Source organism: Cydia splendana, chromosome 6, assembly GCF_910591565.1.
Source record: "Cydia splendana chromosome 6, ilCydSple1.2, whole genome shotgun sequence".
NCBI classification, from domain to species: domain Eukaryota; kingdom Metazoa; phylum Arthropoda; class Insecta; order Lepidoptera; family Tortricidae; genus Cydia; species Cydia splendana.
The window spans coordinates 20,788,940-20,803,865 of NC_085965.1; the positions used below are offsets into that span (position 1 = coordinate 20,788,940).

The following is a 14,926-nucleotide window of genomic DNA, read 5'->3' on the forward strand; positions in this document are numbered from 1 at the left end:
GCCTGGGATGCGGTGTGGCAGCAGTAAGTTAGCAAGTCATTGATTTGTATTTGACGCGTGTTGTGGAGCGGCGGAAGACGAGTCGGCGCCTCCGCGCGACACAGAGTCGGGACGCTTCCGGAATGGATATGCTGGAAGGCCTTTACACAATCTCCACTACGGTCGTGCGCTGTCGAACCGTGGTCCGGCCTGGGATGCGGTGTGGCAGCAGTAAGTTAGCAAGCCATTGATTTGTATTTGACGCGTGTTGTGGAGCGGCGGAAAACGAGTCGGCGCCTCCGCGCGACACAGAGCCGTGACGCTTCCGGAATGGATATGCTGGAAGGCCTTTACACAATCTCCACTACGGTCGTGCGCTGTCGAACCGTGATCCGGCCTGGGATGCGGTGTGGCAGCAGTAAGTTAGCAAGCCATTGATTTGTATTTGACGCGTGTTCTGTAGCGCCGGAAGACGAGTCGGCGCCTCCGAGCGACACAGAGCCGTGACGCTTCCGGAATGGATATGCTGGAAGGCCTTTACACAATCTCCACTACGGTCGTGCGCTGTCGAACCGTGATCCGGCCTGGGATGCGGTGTGGCAGCAGTAAGTTAGCAAGCCATTGATTTGTATTTGACGCGTGTTCTGTAGCGCCGGAAGACGAGTCGGCGCCTCCGAGCGACACAGAGCCGTGACGCTTCCGGAATGGATATGCTGGAAGGCCTTTACACAATCTCCACTACGGTCGTGCGCTGTCGAACCGTGATCCGGCCTGGGATGCGGTGTGGCAGCAGTAAGTTAGCAAGCCATTGATTTGTATTTGACGCGTGTTCTGTAGCGCCGGAAGACGAGTCGGCGCCTCCGCGCGACACAGAGCCGTGACGCTTCCGGAATGGATATGCTGGAAGGCCTTTACACAATCTCCACTACGGTCGTGCGCTGTCGAACCGTGATCCGGCCTGGGATGCGGTGTGGCAGCAGTAAGTTAGCAAGCCATTGATTTGTATTTGACGCGTGTTCTGTAGCGCCGGAAGACGAGTCGGCGCCTCCGAGCGACACAGAGCTGTGACGCTTCCGGAATGGATATGCTGGAAGGCCTTTACACAATCTCCACTACGGTCGTGCGCTGTCGAACCGTGATCCGGCCTGGGATGCGGTGTGGCAGCAGTAAGTTAGCAAGCCATTGATTTGTATTTGACGCGTGTTCTGTAGCGCCGGAAGACGAGTCGGCGCCTCCGAGCGACACAGAGCCGTGACGCTTCCGGAATGGATATGCTGGAATGCCTTTACACAGGTATCTCCTCTAATACGATTGTGTGCTGTCCTCGCCCAACGGTGATCATGGTCGGGTATTCTAGTCACTTTCCTGAAACCAGTGCCGAGATGTGTTTTGGTAGTTACTTGCTGTCAATTTTTTGATAGCATATTTCTTTAATTTTTGTAATATTAAAACAATACAATAAAGATTATATTATAAAACAGTAGGTATTAATTTCATCTAATGTAGAGGTTCTTTATGCTTTAAGGAAAATTAAAGCGATGTGACGTTTATGCATTCAATGCTAGAAAGGATAATTATAAAGCGATATAGCCAAATAGAAACCAAATGTCGATAACCATTAACTAAATAGTAACTCTAACTAGTACTAGTCAGCGAGTCACATACGAAATACGAACCCATTTTCACGTAAAACTTATCACCTACCCGGCTTATCAGACGACAGCATCATCCCACACACACACCATTACTAAGTGGAGCTCCATTTGTCCCAAAACAGGAGTCAAACATTGATTAATTGATATCAGTTGTTCACACAAACTAGTGTATTAGTAGCTCGGGGGCGCGCCGGGGGTGTGGGAGCGGCGGCTCGGTCAAAGGGCCTTTGATGTTTGCCGCGGCTTAATGCATCGCCCGCGGCCCGCGCCCCGCTCCCCGCACTCATCATTAGCAATTTCCCAGTAATTTATTATCTTTACCGCTATTTATTTGTACAATTTTACGGACGTACGCCACACCTCGCCTTTGACAAGTCATTTAGTTCCCGTTTGCGGAGTCTAAACCGAATTTAAAGCTTCAAAGGAGCAAGTTTCGGTCGCGGCGCTGAATTTTAGCTTTCAATATGCTGGAAATATTGCAGTTAGTTTGAACAACGCGAAACGGACGTTTGCGTAACATTTTTAGAAGAGCATACTAGATAAATGTCTCTTTTATTAACTAGTCTAGGGCAAGATCTGTATCGCTTTGGCACTGTTTATTAGTATTTCAGTTCGTAGTAAAAATAGAAGGAAATGTGTTCAATTGTTTAAGTGCAACCCCATGCTTAGAGCTTTGGTGAGAATTAAGGTATTTAATGAATAAGCACCTTACATAAATAAAAATTATTAGTACATATCTATAAACTGCATCGCTGAATAATTGCATGTCAATAAGCCACTAATTAATCCATTTTAAGTAATTTGCAATTGATTTACACATTGTGGATGAAACTGAAATATATTTTAATTCAATTTAATATGCCAATAATTACGTAATGAGCACATAGGTAATTATAATTTTCACCATAATTATACGTGCTTGTTGTATTGTACAGTCGACGCGACGTTAAAGATATGTTTACACTTTTGCACCTTACTTCTTTGTAATAATGCGAAATATGTACTTAAACATATCTTTGACATCGACTGTATATTATATTGACTAGATACAATCGGCTGATGTACAGTTGTACACTCGTATTCATGATCTATGTATAGTAACAAAACGAATTCTAAACTAATTCCATTGAAACTAAAACTACTGATCTGTAAAAAACGTCCCGAAGGACTAGGGACTACTTTCATATCGGTTCATAAGTCTGATCTCCAGTTACGCACAGTCACTACGCGTTTTGAGTCCAAGTTGATAGTTACTAGTTGAACGGGCTGACAGGAACCCAGGGGCGATAGAAGCGTGTCAAATTGTTCGATAGATGGCCGCCGGCTGCACATGAATAAAACATGCCGGCAATTTTGCCATAACCCGCACAATGGCAATAAACTTGATGCCGCCATCAATCACGACTTGGACATAAAACATTGGTTATTAATACTTATAATGACCAGCTTTGAAGCGCCGGTTGGTTATAACGAAGTGGCGTCTGATATGTCTTGAATACTGGTAGCAATTATGTAGGCCTCGGTCAGTTTAAGAAAAAAATAACGGCTGAAGTTGTTTTCAGTATATATAAAGAGGAAACTGACATTTGCTGACGACACAAATCTTCTTTGGCGTGTGTAATTCGAATACCTTTCATGAATTAAAGTTATTTTTAGTTTCATCGGGGGTCTTGGGTATTTTGAGCCCTTGCCTGCTTTTTAGTAATCTATAGTAATTTAAATTGTATTTTTCTTAATTACTCGTAATGCATGTTAATTATAAGATGTAATAATGTTTTGAAAAGATGTGTTCCGCCGAGTTTGTTGCCGGTCCCATATTGGGATACCCTCCTCCAATTGAAGATCAAATCTTCTCGAGGCAGATGTGTAGGGTTGGAGCCGGTATAGCTTTATTTGACGTTCATAAGCGCATTGTAATATGCCTACTTGAATAAACTATTTTTTATCTTTATCTTTTTTAAAAGAAAGATTGGTCACAGTGGAAGAGCATCTATATGGATTTGTTGCAGGCGCCAATCTTACCTCTAGACTAGGCGCTAATATGCCAAAAATATACATATCTGAATTGTAGTACCTACCTAATATATCTCATGCAAGTACTTCCATAGCACAGGTTTCATGTCATGAAACAGGTACATCAAAAACTATACGAAGGTATCATAGGCTACTACTGTGCATTGTAGAATTTTCACACCTTTATCTTTTTAGCAAGCTCATTTACATTCGCTTGACATTTCATTAGCTAAGCAAAACCTTCTTTTTTCACAAACCGCAGCCTCTTTGTGCAGTAAGTCAAGTCGCGGCTGTACTAAAAAACGTGTTAGTGCCGAAAAATTCTCGGGCACGTGCCTTCTGCGGGCACACTTGTGGCGCGGGCTCATTAGTGCTGCGACGTGCCGACATGTGCACCGGAATATAGCACGTATTTACAGGGCTTAAAGGTTTTGTGGAGTAAACATTGGTATAGGTTAGGAATTATGAGTGGTGTTGTACAAACAGATGGTCAATTAATGTTAATTTATATGTATGTATATTGTTATGATTATGACTGCCTCATTGATTACTGTTTCTAAATACAAGTAGAGAATGTATGTATAAACTAGCACTAAACACTAATCAATGTTTAAAGAAGTATGATTTTACGAATGAATACAGGGTGGAACATTTCTATAGTAGACCCAAACCAAACGGACGACTGGGATCATATCTCTGTCTCTCTCACCCTACCTTCAACCATGCGAGCGTGAGTGAGAAGTTTTACGACTTCGGTCGTCCGTTTGGTTTGGGTCTACTATAGAAACTGAGCTGAAAGGATAGTGTTATCTAAGTGATCTCCAACCGAGTTATTATAATCGTAAAGCTGGATTAAAAAGTAAAACAATGTCATTAAAATGAATTATTGTTATATCAGTGACAACCTTACAAAGTTATTTACATTTTAAATTGACACATGTTATGTTATTAAATACTTGCTAGGGTTGAAACATACAGATTTATGCACTACTGTTTAACAAACTGTATCTCAAAAACGGTTCGAAATATTAACGTGATTAATAAGTGAAAAATAAAGTACGTAGCCTAAGCCAGGGGTCGGAAACCGGTATTTGCTCCATACAAAAATACCGGTATTATTAAGTTCTTTTTCGTTCTTTGGTTTATTATTTCATTTTTAATTGGACAATCTTATAACACAAAGTCGCTACCTAAATACATGATTCAGTCCTTACGTAAAGATTATAAAATAAGTCAATATATTGGTATATTTCGAAGTCTTTTAAAAATACCGGTTCCGAGCCCTGGCCTAAACGATTCCCCGTTTGCGTAAAAGTCCTTCGTTCTGTTCCACCCGATATAATAGTAATACTGTTTCTTAGGCTATTAAGGGATTGCCTTTTTCTATTCACGGTTTTGTGCATGCACATATGTAGCTATATTAATTGTTTTATATCTTTTATATTAATTACATTTTAGAAACATGATTCCCGGGAAATAAATAATTGAATACGGCTTTTCTTAAAAATCACTATACAAACTAAAGTACTTATTAAGGTTTATTTACAGAAAATATCCTAAAAAGTGTAAAATATTCTTCACAAGTCAACCTTTAATATTGGCTGAATGTGACGACGTCGCATAAATAGCGTAATATCAATCAAAGCACGAGATCAAAGGACTGAGACAAAGGCAGGGCGCCGCCGCGCTGACCTTACCGCGCGTTTCCTTCGGCTGGGCCGCGGAGCCCTGAGTCGATTCCAGTGTAACCTGACCGGTTCAAATTTTTCCGAATGTCACTTCGCAACTCAAAACAATAATTCGTATGATTTTTCAACCTAACCATACCAACAGTCCAACAGTATTTGGACATAAACTTAAACATCCAATGTTTCTAAGTTTTATAACGCTACTTTTTGGACAGCAGAATGACTTCGTAAGTCTGATACAAAACATAAAATAAAATGTTTTCCAAATGTTGTGTGTCATAAATGTCATAATAATAATCTACTTTATAATAATTCTGCCAAGGAAAACGTTATCGTAATGAAAATTTGCCAAAGCTTACTTGTCAAAATAAATCAGGAGCAAAAAGTTGGTTGCCAAGTGAAATTCGGACAATAAATGTTCGGCGAAAAGGCAGAACACCACCTGAGAGTATCTTTTAACAAGTATGAATAAGGAGAACATATATATATATATACTGGTTCTTTTTAGCGTTTGATTTGCCCGTGTTTGTGGGCTATTGGAATGAGATATTACTTTGTCTCCGCTCGAGATGACCCGGCTGTGATGGCCCATTCAGATACGTAACTTTTGCTAGTTTTAGAGTTAGCGTGTGAGACATAATATAACGTGACGTCGTCTAGGAGTAGTTCTGAAATTGAAACAGATAAATTGTGTATTTTTTATATAACTAGTGGCTCTGTGAGCTATAGAGTGTAGACCTCGCGAGCATAACTTAAAAGTGAATAACTGTATGGCATCGAAATTTTACAAAAAAAAAAATCATCATCGAACCAGCACACAAAATTTAACAAGAATCGGTTGAGAATTGCGACCTGTAGACGAAACCAGATGTTCTCGTACATAATACGAAAGCATTTTTGCCAAAGCCGAAATAACGCTTGGTCAATAAACATTTCATATCTTTACTTATTCCGATAAATTTCATTATCATTCATCTCTATTATCATGTCATGTCCCTATTTACCAAAACTTTTTATCTTATGTTTTATACATATACCATTATCTTTCAGGGAGTAATCAAGCATTCATTATAATTGTAAAGCAAAAGTCAAATAGAGATATTAATTCAGCACACAAGGATTTGACCGCACGTTTTGTCAAAGGCTCGTACGATTGTAGAGTGTAGGTGTTAGCCGACAAAGGCGCCGCACAGACGCCCGACTTATGATATTTGAGTTGCCGGGACTTTGGGAGACGTCGATGCGATACAGCGACAATGTGTGCCGGTTAGTGATGGGGTTGGCGGCTCACTCCGCAGTGTCGATGAAAGGCGTCTTAAATTGTCAAACCGCTTGTTTTACTATGCGCTCGATTTTGGAAAACTTTTTTCTTCAATTGGATAACATAGCGGAATTCACAAGCTCTTCTGGTAGAACATGTGTGAAAAGGTGACCAATAATATACCTCTTACCTAACCAAACAATGAGACAAAACGTTTCACTAAATAGAATTATGTTCTTGCCGTATTGGCGCAGTCGGTAGAACTAAAGTGAGGGTCAGTAATTAATCCGAACTAATTAGATACTTTAGTTCTTCTACCTAGCGTTATCCCGGCCTTTGCCAGGGTCCGCTTTCCTACTTGCTTTCCTCCACTTTGCGCGATCCTGGGCGTCGTCTCGTGTGAGCCCGTTCACGCTCATATCTGCCTTCACGACATCGAGCCATTAGTAAAATACAAAATTGATAACATGCACGTTTTACAAACGGGTTCCCCTCTTCTGGCATAATATTGTTTGTCAGAAATACACTTCGCATAACATGTATCGCAGAAACGCTTTTAGTCGAATGATAATTTTGCATAACTATTACTTGGCATTACTATTACTGCGCATACAATATATTTTGCAGGATATTATTTAGCAGAAGATTACTTTCGCCGACTTTAGTTTAGCATAATTTTATGTACCATAATCATCCTGCAGCATACTCTTATTATGGCATAGTGATATTTTCTGCTATTAGCAGAAAAGTGGGTTAAGTAAGAACCGCGACCCCAACAAAATTGAACCTGTGCCAGAAAAGAAAGTTATATTAGGTTGTAATTGCGGCCTCCTATAAAAACGAATGGCTGCCGGAAAAGTAGGTTAGGTTAGGTTAGAACTGCGACCCCCTACAAAAACGAACAGCTGCCAGAAAAGTTGGTTAGGTTAGGTTAGAACTGCGACCTCATACAAAAACGAACGGCTGCGAGCAAAGTAGGTCAGGTTAGAACTGCGAACTCAACAAAAACGATCACATGCCAGAAAATAGATTAGGTTAGAGCATAACATTAAGATAGGTTAGATTATGAAAAATATCATTAGTTAGATTATGAAATTTATTTCATAATCTTTTTACCCGACGGACTTTATAGTTAGTGATTATTTTACCGTATAAACACACTTTAAAAACTAGAAAACAGCAATTCCTTCATAACTCTATCCGTCTGTATATTACCTCTTCACGCTTAAACCGCTAAAGTGATTTACGAGTAGATGAAATTTGGTCTGCAGATAGTTTGAGACTCGTGGAAGGACAAAGGGTAGTTTCTCGTAGACGAAGACTGAACTTGATAACTTTATGCCACCTAAATATTATGCAATACATTTATCTGCGAAAACAATATTCGTTTAAAAGACTATTATGAACATCAACAGTATGCCAAAACATGGTTCTGGATTTTAAAACTCTGCGAAATGATTGTATGCTAAATGATTTATGCGAAAGATAATTCTGCCAAACGACATTTCTGCCAAGTAACATTATGGTATACAAAAATATGTCAAAAAACTTTCTGCAACACATTAGTAAACCTTTACAAACTGGTTGATTTAATTGGCCTTACAAATGAGTGATAATAATGACTGATATAAAGGGTTAGCTCTTTGTAAATCTATAGACACCGATATTCGACACATATCTTACTGTAACAAGCCTATATCAAAACTCATTTCTGTCAAAAGATGAGACCATTCAATATCTTCAGTTGTAAATTTTTGAATTTGGTTAATTATGCTTTAAAAATTTTAAATTTGAAGACTTTTCGTCGCTATCTTAGTAAGCAGTCTGGTGCTTTTATATATAGGAGAAAGCTAAGAAGTAAGGACTAAAGTCTAAGATCTCTTTAGTTGGTATTCACGCGCCGCTGAGCCAAAATACAACAAACGCGACGCAGATGAATCTGCAGCTGCAGAGACGGATGGTTCGAGCGTCTTTGTGTTTTATAATATAGCAGTGGCGCGTCCCTAGTCAAAGCTCGCCACAATATTTATCGGCGGCGCAGTATCAATGCGGCACAAAGCGCCGCCGGAAGCCCACCTCGCCTGCGTTCGTGGCTCGGGACACGAGTGGCAGCGGGGCGGGAGACAGAGCGGGTAGACACCTACATGGCTCTATCAGCAGATCATCGTCAAGTCGATGTTTATTGGCGCCGCAGTATTAACGCGGTACAAAACGCCGCCGGGAGCCCATCTCGCCCGCGAGCGTGGCTCGGGAATATCGAGATACAAGCGGCAGCAGGGCGGAGAACTAATCGACACGATAACGTATCTAACTATCCTATGTAAATATATTTGTCTGACAAATACGACCATCCGTAAAGGACACTATAGTGTCTCCGCCAATTCTTTTTCAATAATTTCAATAAAACTGCAGCTTACTACATTGGATTGCACTAGATGCACGCTGGCTCCTCTCACTTGGTCTGCCCTCTTATCTGCCCCATTGTTGACTGCCTCTATCACTGGATTCCTTTTTACACAGCCTTTGACGCTATTGCTTTGTTTGCCAGAAGATCAAAATGAGACACCAAAACTTTAATCGACGCGCATTGCGCACCTAGTGCCGACCTTTTTGCAAATAACATTTACCCCTTTGTGTTTCACACTTTCAACGTTTGTTTGAACACTTTGTAACACCACATATGACATTTACTGCGAATCGAACGCGACAATATTTTTTTTTTTGGATTTTATTTCTGTATTTCCTATGATGCTTTCCGTATGATGGATGTCGTTATCTACGTGATAATTTGCGTCAGCTTTTAACTTTGCGTGATTGAAAGAGGCAGATCGACACTATCATTTTCACCCTGTGAATCTCTTTCTCATCGATCTGCCGTGATTATTTATAAAGGCACATCGTGATATGCCTGGGCAATGTTTCATGAATTTCATGCTATACCTAGGAACGATCTGGTGCCGACATAGACAAATACCTACGACCACCATTACTGTATTGGGAGCCATGCTCAGCGTTGCGCTTACGGAGTTCACAAACTTTATGAAGAAATATTCTTGATCTCAGACTTTAACATCATTGTCAAGTCCAGTTGAAGTTCCAAAGTTTATCTGGTGCTTTCTACAATGCAATTTTGGTTAATTGCATTGGTTGGCCGCGGCGCAGCGGACCGCGGCGCGCCGGACGCCTCTAAACCGATTACCAACAGACTGGCTCGCAAACCAAACACCGAATTACGACTCGACTCTATTAATCTCAATGAGACCAAATTGTCTTCCAGGTTTCCTCTATTTCAGCATCGTGCCACAAAACGAATATATTTTTGGCGTTAATCTTTACCCAATTTGCGCCCTAACAGTTGTACTCTCTGAACTCCTGATCTGTACGACAATGATTGATCTTATTAGCTCTCTAATGCGTCCTATTTCACACGTTATTTGTAATGTGAAGACGTCTCCCGAACACGGCTTTGTTCTCCAGCATCCATTACGCGATATTTAAGAGATGAAAGGCTCTGAAGAACACTCGATAGCTGAACACAGGCCATATCTGAAAGCAGATTTAATCCGAAGGAATGATTTAATTATGAAGTCGCAACACGATCGCCCCGCGCGAATAAAGAATAAAGGGAAAACCTCAGTTCAAAGTCAAAGGAAGATAAATGAGAACTTACACTCTTTTAAGTAGGGATCACAAGGTTTTATCTATGCTTTCATGTCGTGTCTTATGCAAGGTCTTTTATTTGTACTTTTTTATATATATAGTTCACTCACTGAATTCATTCTATTGCATTTATTTTTGTTTTTCCCGATCATCGAGGTTTTTCCTCAAATTTTCCATAGAATTTTTAAATTACCCTCAATTCAATTTATACCCGTTCGCGCCATAAAACCTAACAAAAGGCGCAGACGGACATCCACGAAATTAACAATGCCATATCCTTTAGCGGATAAAACGAGCGAAATTTTATAAAGGTACAATGCTTTGTCTACGTTTCGCAATCAAAATCAATTCTTTGTATTAAAAGGATTCCACGGACTCCTCCGATAGAACCAATTTTTGCGCGATAGGGTTGCCAAACGACGGACTGCTGTGTTGTTTCGAAGAATATGCAAATATGTAGTACGTTTCTACAATTTTCTTTTCTTTGTGTCTGTATAATTATAATAGTTCTTTCATGGTTTCGTGTCGAAAGGGCACAAACCAGACACCACTAAAAACTGAATAACCTAAGTGTCTCTTTTATGTCTATGTCTGCCTGTCGGTCGATTAGTTATCTGATCACATGATTCTCATGGCCCGTTATAGGTACCTAGACTAATAGGGTAGTAAACGAAGCAAGTTGTTGTATGGAGACCCATGCATTAATTCCTCAGTCGATGAAATTTTGCTTGGTTATTGTATAGTATGAGCCGAAACTAACATTATAAATATCCAAAAAAAAACCGGCCAAGTGCGAGTCTGACTCGCGTTTCTAGGGTTCCGTACATAATTCCGACTCACGCTTGACTGCACATTTCTAATAGGTTTTCCTGTCATCTATAGGTAAAGAACTATTTTGTGTATTTTTTTGAAAATTTTAGACCCAGTAGTTTCGGAGATACAGGGGGAATGGTCATTTTTTGGCTATTTGTATTTTTCTTAAATAACTTCGAACCTTACATAGGTTTTTAAATTATACAAAAAATATGTCCATCTTTGGGTTACTAATTTACATATGTGTACCAAATTTCAACTTAATTGGTCCAGTAGTTTCCGAGAAAATAGGCTGTGACAAACAGACAGACAACCCACGAGTGATCCTATAAGGGTTCTTTTTTTTCGTTTTGAGGTACGGAACCCTAAAAACACTCCTAAGTTAGGTATTTATACGTAAACATACAAAGCTGTTTATTTATTTAACCGAGTAATTCCTCCGTCCGAATTTTTTTTACCAAATAAGTTATTGGTATTTCTGCTGGGATTTTTTTTATTGTTATGTCATATATTGTTGCAATACGTTACATGAATATTTCCGGTGGAGACGAAAGTTTGAACGGAGCATTTTTCCGTAAAAAGATATTAACGATTTAAGACTTTAGGTATTTACTTAAATACTATTACTATTATTCTTTGGATATTTATACAATACTTTTTATTTATTGATACTTTATCATACTGTAAAGTTTTTTCTGGCTGAGGAATTACTGCGGGGTCCACTACCTTTATTTACTACACTATAAGTTGAAATTTTCTCAGAAACAATATTATCTATCTTTTGACGCTATTACACAACGAATATTAAAAATAAAATAAAAAGTTACGAGGAAATATTAGTTTTTAAAGATACAGATGAATTATTGTCGACAGATTGAGAACCATCAATCATCATCATCATAAGAACGAGGCGACTTGTAAATAACATAATGTAGTTTATGTTGGTTTATGTTGTTGAAACATGTTAAATACGTGTTTAAATTAACTATTATAATTCCGGTATAAAAAACAAACAAACAAACGGTATAAATGTCGAAAGATAAACCACTAACAAAACCCATCTCATCCGACAACCCTGAGCCTGTGTTGTTCGGCCTGCGTCAAAGGAAAATTTATTATTTAAAGTGAAAGTTATTGAGTTTCGCGCAGGTTAAGTGAGCCTTTTGACTCGGCGCGAGGAACTGGTGTCGGCTGTCTTACATTACTTCAATTTCATTCAATTACCAGATACCTGTGAGATCAAACGAGCCTCGGCTAATTCTAACCGAGCGGGGCTGCTGGTTAGATTGTGTTATTAGTGGTATAGTTTAATTGACATGAGTGCCCTTCTGCCTTTGTACTTACGAGTACGCGTGTAAACAAAAGTAATGTAAAGAGTCAGTACAGTATGTTCAGGTTCAGTAATTATTTTGCTGGAAAATAAGGACTTCGTGATTGTGATACCGCGTAGTAATTAAAATGTACAATCTCTTTGCATTTGGTTGGATCATATGTGGACTTGTGGACCATTTTTCTGGCCGATCAGCCACCAAGCCTGGTTATTAAGTTTATATAACTGCTATACAGTTTGTTAGAGATAATATTGTAAAAGGGGCCCACTGATTTAACAGTCCGCCGGACGGTATCGGCCTGTCAGTTAGAACAAATTTTTGACAGTTCCGAACAACTGACAGGCCGATACCGTCCGGCGGACTGTTAATCAGTGGGCCCCTAACATGCTTAGTAGATGTGTCGTAATGAAATGGGCTTATTATTAACACGACCATATAATTGTGAATTGAATTTGGTAAATTTTCCCATTCGGCACTTTGCACACGAATCCCATCAAATTTCCAGCATGTCTCCGAGAATCGACATTGCGTCGTGTAGATGGCGTGGCGGTAAGTTTGGATGAGTTGCCCGTCAGTTGCTCCCAGCCTCGGCTCTCCGTGTCGGAGCAAGTTTGATAATATCGCTCCACTCCCAGATATCAATCTCCAAAAGCAATAATCTACTCGTGCCCGAAGTTTTAGGATTACTCCGCAAATCATGTCTAAGGGTACTCGATACTGTATCTGATACTGATTCAGTTTGTCAACTTTATTAATTTAGTTGGTTTACGTTACGCCAACATGTCCACTTTCTAACTTACTTTGACAGATTGTTGTCGCCGCTATTGGCTCTGGCACTCTAATTCTTATGTAAGGCTTAGTGAATAATATTGTCGAAACAGTTTTCATGATACTTAGAGTCGGCTATCGCAGCCTATACGTACTGTTACTGTTTTTTGTTTACTGTTGCTGTTTGTACAAACAGCAGCACTCCTAACTGTACATCGGTGTGGACCTTATTAGTTATTACAAAATGCATAAGGTCCACCGAACTTTCATGTGTTTTACTAAAATTTACGACTTATTTTACCTTAAATAAGTTTTTGGCAAAAATTTCATTTTTGGTACAAGCTTTTATCGCTGACTGTACTTTTCATACGACAGACAACTAATACTTATCGAGACAATTCTAAAAACCCCTAACACAATTAGGTTGCGTTGTTTCATCACAGAGTTCCTATGGCCACCTCCTGTCTCCATCATCAGATCAGTTCGACAGTACCATATTATTGTATTGTCATCGGAACTACATACAGCTGCCAATTTTCATGACGCTACGATCCTTGGAAGATGGTTAAATTAGTTACCTTAGATTCCATTACAAGTTAGTTACATACAGGTCGACCTAATAAAAGCTTGTTAAAAATAATTCAGCATCAGCACGCAATGTATCAGTATCAGTATATTCCAAACATCGCACTAACTGACGCGATGCCACACCTGAGCACTACGTATGTACGCAATATATTGCCGTTTAAAAATTTTCAAAAATGAATACCGCTCTAGTTAAGCGTAAATAAAAATTTCTTTTCAAATCGTTTTTATGACACTGAAATCAATCCAATTTGCGGTTGTATTAAAAATACACGCTTCACCAAAATTTTGAAGTATATTTGCATTAATATATAATACGATAGTAAACAAAGAAAACTATGAATTGCCGAATATGGAATTAGTGGGATTCCTTCAAAACATGCAAATCAGCAAATCTGTGGATGAAATGCGATTTGCGTCTCCATCGTCTGCGCTATTACATTATGTAGCGTATCGGCGCTGCGGTGGCGTCTCCGAATTTATCACATTGCCTATTCAATCCGGGAACATCTGCCGGCGAAGAATGGAAAAATGTACCGACGCGCCACAAGCAACGACGCCAACTGAAAATACTGAAAAAGAAAAGTGGAAAATTTCCACGTGCTGCATCTCGGAAACTTCTAATATTTTTTCAAATAAATAAAGTAACTAAGTAAGTAATTGATATTGATTATGTATTCAAAATCATATCATTGTCTTAGCTTAGTATATTACTAAAATCTGCGTGCAGTCTCCATCACTGCAGAAGTTCAAATTTTTCGAAACACATGAGACCTGATAAAGAGCCTCAGAGGGTCTGAGGCCAGTGAGGCCTAGCTCTCTCAGCAGAACAGATAATTCATTTTTGAGTATGTATCTTTTAGGACATTTTTGACACTTTCATGTTCGGTTTTGCATGTGGTTATATTTACCTAAATTACTCTGTCGTTAAAAGTACCTACTGGCTCAAATAATCGATCATTAACTTTCAGAACCCTAACCCCTATAGACATTAGACACATACCTTACTATCTAACACACGTACAATAATAATATTCTTACATACTCAAAATCGCAATAATAATATTATTAATGCAGAGGTAACTGCTTTATGCTGCGATGTTCAGTTTTCGGTTTTGTGCAACGTTAAGTTCCGTCCTTCTCCTCGTGGCTCCAGCTATCTCAGATCGCGAG

At 39.4% G+C, this 14,926-nt stretch overlaps 1 protein-coding gene across 1 annotated transcript in view; it reads left to right on the forward strand.

Moving 5' to 3' along the window:
* The window catches only part of LOC134791663 (axin), a 94,040-nt gene that overhangs the window by 17,872 nt on the left and 61,242 nt on the right, over positions 1-14,926 (forward strand). The gene's annotated exons all lie outside the window — the stretch shown is intronic.